The sequence below is a fragment of the Panthera tigris genome, chromosome D2, assembly GCF_018350195.1.
Source record: "Panthera tigris isolate Pti1 chromosome D2, P.tigris_Pti1_mat1.1, whole genome shotgun sequence".
Lineage (NCBI taxonomy): Eukaryota > Metazoa > Chordata > Mammalia > Carnivora > Felidae > Panthera > Panthera tigris.
Genome location: NC_056670.1, coordinates 58,641,291 through 58,647,744, shown reverse-complemented (window position 1 = coordinate 58,647,744; position 6,454 = coordinate 58,641,291).

Sequence of the window (6,454 nt, the reverse complement as noted above, 5' to 3'; positions counted from 1 at the left end):
GCCCCACACTCTGAGCAGACAGAAGCTGTGCCTCCTAAATTCCCTCTGAGTAACCCCGGCAGTTCCCTTCCCCTTACGACCTTCCTCTCCCAGTAGAATTCTCTGGGTCCTCCCCACCCCTCACCCCTATGCCTCTGCCCCATTCTTTCAGACCTCCTTCCATAAGCCTCTCACATCCATCTTCAAACAGCCTCCCTTCACCCCCTACCCCTGCCTTCCACCCTCTGCCTCAGCCAGCAGGCTTATCCACAGCCCTTAGCCTGAAAGAACATACCCTTGAACTCACCAATCACAACGTCTCAAGCCTTTTCCTCTCCAAACCTTTCAAAAGAATTGTTTACACTCTGTCTCCAGCTTCCTCAGGTCTTGGCCACATCCCCTCCCTTGTCCCCACCCCAGTCCTCCCTCCACCTTCAAAAAGCACTAGCTTTCTGGTCACCACGTATCTCCTATTCACCAAATGCAATGTCCTTTTCCTTAGTCATACAGCAAAAAACCAAAATTTGGTTTATTCATTAAACAGTTATGCCTATACATGCCAAGGACCTGATTGTCTCTTTGCATTTTTTAATTTAAATTTCGTTTTTTTCAATAAAGTTAAAATTACATTAAAAGGGTATATACCCAGAGATATCTTACTCCTCTGGGTCTGCATCTACACTGTTCCCCACACAGGGACAGCTCTTTTTATTAGATTGGTGTTTATCTTTCCAATGTGTATGTAATATAGAAGCAAATGACTTCTATTTTTCCTTTTTCTTATACAGTGTGTCTACTGCTCGACACATTTCTTTTCTTTTTTACTTAAAAATATACCCTCATCATTTTCCATGCCAGTGTCCTTCCTGAGTGAATCCTGAGTGTAGACCGCCATTGTCTCTTGCCTGGGCCACTGCAGTACAGGTCTGTCTGTACCCAATGTCTCTTCTCCTATCCTACTCCTCACATTATGGACAGAGAGCTCTTCCAAAAACACAGACCCATTAAGCCATTCTCTCTTGCTCAAAAAATTTCATGGCTCTCATCGCCTATAGAAAAAAAAAAAATTCAAAGTTCTTAACAGGGCATTTGTGCACTCTACAACTGTTTAAGTCAGAACCCTTTCAGGTGCAATTGACAGACATCCAACACATTTGCTTAAGTGAAAAAAGAGGAGAAAGTACCGGGTTATGACCCTGGAAGTCCAAAAGTGGTCTTGTTTCAGGCCTAGCCGGCTCCAGAAGCTTGGATAAAACCAGCAGAACTCTTTCTCTCTCTCTACTTCTCAGCTCTGTGTCCCTGCCTGACTCTGAGTGGGTCTGCTTTCTCCACATGGTGGGTGGCAGTCCTTAGGGGTCCAAAGCCCTTATCACTTGAGCTTATAGGCCGAGAGAAGAGAACTTCTCTCTTCCAGTTCCCAGTAATGAGCCTTCTGACAAGACTCTGTTCCTAACTTGAGGACTATGTGCTTTGGACAAGGACATGAGGTCCTCATTGGCCAGATGTGGGTCTCAGGCCCACAGCTGTGGTCAGGGGTTGCTAGGACGCTCTGATCGACAGCCCCATAAGCACTGTACAGGATGGTGGAGGGGCAGTGTCCCACTGGATGAAGAGATGCATCCTCAACGCCCCCGTGGGGACAACGGTGGGAAAGAGTCACCCTAGGTAACGGAGGAAGTTGTTCAAGGAGTTCTGTGATCACATCAAACCACTGGGCCGTGAGAGAAGTAGGAACAGCCTCTGCCCTTTCTCACTTCTTTCTTAGCTACTCGGCTGCTCTCTGGGGGTCATCCTCCTCTTCTATGTGACTGAGGGTTCCTCTCATCTCTCACTCTTTACTGTTTCTCTCCCCTGCCTCAGCCCCCTGCCTACTCACAATTTCTTGTTCTCATCACCCCATTCATTTATTTGTCCATCGCACATTTGCTGAGCATCTGTGTGCCAGACACTGTCCAGGCATTGGCGATACAGCAGCAAACAGAGCACACAAAAATCTGCTCTCACGGAGCTCACATTCTAATGGGAGAGGACAAGACAGAAGCCAATAAAACATAATCTTTCAGGTGGTGGTAAAGAGCATGGAGAAGCAGAGGGATATTTAAGTTGGTCAGGGAAGGCCCTGTTGATAAGGTAACATTGGAGCAGAGTCCTTAAGGAAGTGGGGGCGAGTGTCGGGGGTATTAAGCACATCAAGTGCAAGTGTCTTGAGAAGGCTCATGCTTGGAGAAACCGAAGTATTGTGCAGGGGTCAGCAGGCTCAGAGCACGGTGAGCTAGAGGAGGTAATGGGAGGTGACTTATAGCAGCGGAAGGGATGTGGGGGCGGGGAGAGAGCCAGAATGTGCAGGGTGCAGAATGTGCATAGGTGCAGTTTTAGGATTCTGACTTTGACTCCGCAGGAGAAGGGGAGCCACTGGAAGGCTCTGGGCAGAGGAGGGACATGGTCTGCTCTACATTTTGGAGCATGAGTCTGGCTGCCTGGGGGAGAACAGACTGGGGTGGGTGGGGCAAAGACGGAAGCAGAAAGACTGATGAGAATGGTCTTTTGTAAACCCAGGCAAACGATCTTAGTGGCTTGGACTAAGACAGCGCAGTGCGGGTGGTCCGAAGCGGTCCAATTCCATGTCTGTTTTAAAGGTAGAGCTGTCTGATTGCGCCAGTGGATCAGAAGTGGCGTGAGAAAGATGAGGGCGTCAGGGAAGCTGTGAGTCTTTGGCTTGAGTGAGTGGTAGAATGGAGCTGTCCTCCATGGAGACGGAGACGAGGAAGACTGGGGAATCCCCTCAGGGCCTCCGCGGGGCTTTGCTCCCCAAGGGGAATGTCCTCATTGTCTCCCTCGTCCTGTGTGCTGTCCTGATTGGCTCGGCTTGGATTTGTGCTAGAGTCCAATTCGCGTAGCAGAGTCGTTGGTACAAATATGGTGTCTACATGCGCAGGAGGGGCGGGGAGTGGGGCAGCTTCCCTAAAGAGGCCGTGTAGGTGATGGATACCATTTTGACATTTTCCGGCACAGTATCCTGGCTCTCAACTACTTTTATGCTTCGTCTCCCGCCCTCACCCTCCACCCCCTCTGTCTCTCCCCAGGCACCAGATTCTCCAGCCACATTTTATCTGGTATATTTCCATGCCTCTATGTCTTTCCTCCCGCTGTTCCTTCAACCCAGGACACCTTTATTCATCTGTTTCTAATTGTCATACTTGGTGCACCTCAGCTGGGAACTCTGTGGGGTGGGGCAGGGACAGGACCTGCCAAGTCAAAATTAGGTGAGTTCTGGGGGATACTGAAACTAGAGAATGGGCCCTCTTGGTGTTTGGGGTGGGTAAATGGGGCTGCAGTTAGAACAGGAAACTGGCCAAAGAGGGCAGAACTGCTTGGGGGCCCCTCAGATTTCCAAGCGGAAATCAGTACCTCAGGAGGGCCACAACGTGAAAGCTTCTGGGCAAAGATGGTCACTGTAGACAATGGGATCCTCGCTGTCTAACTTGGTCTGAAGGTGACCAGAATAGAACAGAAGGCAAGGGGTTCTGGTGGGACCCAGGTAAGGGCTGGCTTCTAATTTAATGAACCCTGGGAAGGTTTCCCAGTCTAGGGGCACCTGGAGGCAAAGCCAGGTACTGGGGGCCCAGTAGCCTTCTTCATGATGAGAGCAGCATTGGTTGGGCCAACTCAGGAATTTCCAGGAACTCACCCACTGGGCATCAGGCAACAGCTAGGGGTTCTGCTGGATGGATGTCCTGGGTCTTGATGGATTCCGAGCAGGATCTCCCAAGTGGGGTGTAACTTTTCCAGGGAGTACAAAAGAATCTATTTAGGCATGAGATGAGAACACTAGAACTTCTCTTTCTATGTATTCCAATCGCACCCTTTTTCTTTTTTTTTTTACGTGCTATGAAATTCATAACGTTAGTCTGGTAGTACATTTACGGAATTTGTAAACAAGGAAATATACCTATATTGGGGGTACACGTTCAGAATCCTTTTTGCCAATAGATGTGTATGATCAAAGAAGTCCGAAGACCATTCTTCTAGGAGACTCACTGCGCAGGGTGGAAAATCGGGACTGTCATTTGCTGAGATGGGGAATAGGGAGGAGACCTAGGTGGAGAGGGAGAAGAGAGGGGATAGCCTTGATTAGGGGCTTGCTGATTTGTTGGGGATCCTTCATATCCTCCTGAAGTCCCATGATGTGGGTGAAGCTGGGCAAATGGGCTTGGGGAAAGAAAGGCCTCTGGGATCCTGGTGGGAAGGAGGTGTCCGGGAGATACCAGCCAAGGGAGAAGGTCACTCCTTAGTCCATCTCCAGGCCTTGGTTGTCATCCTTGGCAGCTCAGAGTTTCAATAATCTTTCAAGTGAGAAAAGGCAGAGTTGGGGGCTAACGGCCGAGAAAGGAAGTCTCTGCGAGCAGAGAGACCAGGTGGAGGCTGTGACCTTTGTGGGAGGGCTGGAGTTGGGAGGTTGCTGGAGAGATAGAGGGGGTACCCCTTTCAAGTACCTGGGATGCAGCCTGGACAATCCTGGACAATCCCCCCATCCCTCCCCAAAGTAGGAACAGAGAGACACAGGGACGGCCGCACAGATCCTTCCCCGGACACCCGGGCACAAGAACAGTAAGGGTGTCCGAAAAAACGAACTGTTCTCCTACTTCTCCATTACCAGACCCTCCCAGGGCCGTACAGACCCACGGAAACATAAATAGAAGCCACCGACAGACACACAGACAGAAGCGCCTAAGCGCCCTCTCCAGGACAAAGCCAAGGGCACATGAGGTCCGGTGAGCGGCAAGTTCTCCGAGTCTCCGCGGGTCTGGGCACTGTCCAGGCCTGGAAGTAAATGACCGGCGAGGAAACTCGTGGCAGGCGTCTGCGGCCTCCGCGGTCGCTGTGTGGACTCAGGGGACAAAAATGCGGCCGAGGGATGAGCGGAGGAAGGAGCGGGCACAGCAGGCACCCCCCACCCACGGGTAGAGCGCCTCCGACGACGTTGCGTTCAGAGAGCCTGAACCCTCAATCGGGGTGCGGGGAGAGAGGCAGGGTGACCAAATAGGCCTGGTATAGACGCCTAACTCGAAGTTACCTAAGTTTTGGAAAGCGCAACTCCTTGCCCCCAGAGCGGGCCGGGCGGTGGGGGTAGCTACTGAAGGGAGGACTCATCTGGGCCTTTGCCGGATTTCAGCCATCACGAAAGGGTCTTGGCAAAGGGGGTGACAGGGAGGTCACGGTTGGAGGATCACTGAGTCAGGTATTTGGGGTCGACCAGTGTGAGAGGAGGCCTGTCCCAGAGACAGGGAGAGACAAACCTGGAGCCATGGGGAGTGCCATACAAAATTTTATTATTATTATTATTATTTATTATTATTATTATTTATTATTATTATTTATTTCTCATGTGCACAAAAAAAAAAAAAAAAGAAGAAAAGAAAAGAAAGAAAAAGAAAAGAATCAAAACGAACCGACGCGCTGAAAGTGGCTAAGGAGACCAGAGCTGTCGGGGATCTCTCGAGGGTTTGGCTGGGTCCTGGGTCTGGGGCCCCTGCCCGGCCAGGCCAGCTCCACGAGGACTGGGAAGGACCGGGCCTCGGAGTTTGAACCTCAGCGCCCTCGCCGCCCCCACTCGGGCCACTGGAGCCTGGCCGGGCGCCGGCAGTTCCCTTCAACTATTCTCTTTTCTCGTTTTCCTTTTCAAATAACAAGGCTCGAAGGGGAGAGAGATAATCTGGGCGAGGACTCCAAGCCTTTTCGGATTTGTTCAAGGATTTTTATTTATTTATTTATTTATTTATTTTCACTTTTATTGACTTTGTTTCTGTTATTTCGAGTCGTCACGATCCACGGGTGAGGAGACATGCAGGGCGCATCGCCGCTACCGAGAGAGCAACTACGGGGCGGGGCGGCCCAGGGCGCGCGGGGCACGGCCGGAGGGGCGAGCCCGGGGCTGGGGTCGGGGGGCCACCTCGGGGCTAGCCGGCGAGGGCTAGGCGGCCGGGCCGGGGCTGGGGGAGAGGCCGAGGGAGGGGCGGAGACAGAGACGGAGACGGAGACAGAGGGGGAGAGAGGCGGGGACGAGAGAGATGGAGAGAGGGGAGAGATGCGGAGGAGAGAGACGAGGAGAGCGAAAACACGGAATTACAGAGAAATAGCCAACGAAACAGAGGCGAGAGGAGTCCACAGGACCATGTTCGTCGTTTTGCATAGAGATTTCTTTTCTTTCGTAATTTTTTTTTTTTTGTAACATAAAAAATGCCCCCCTCCCCCGGGACGTGCTGTGCTTTAGTGGGCGTGTAGCTGTGTCCCCCCCCCCCCCCAGCGAGCGGCGACTCTCACAGCACAGACAGAGGGGCGTATCTACAGGCAGGGCGGGCGGGCAGCGGGGACTCTACCGGGCGGGGCGGGGCGGAGGGGCGGGCTTATATACATCGGGGTTCGCCTTCACACGACACACACCGTCTTTTTACAAAGCAGCAGCCTGTTGGGTTTC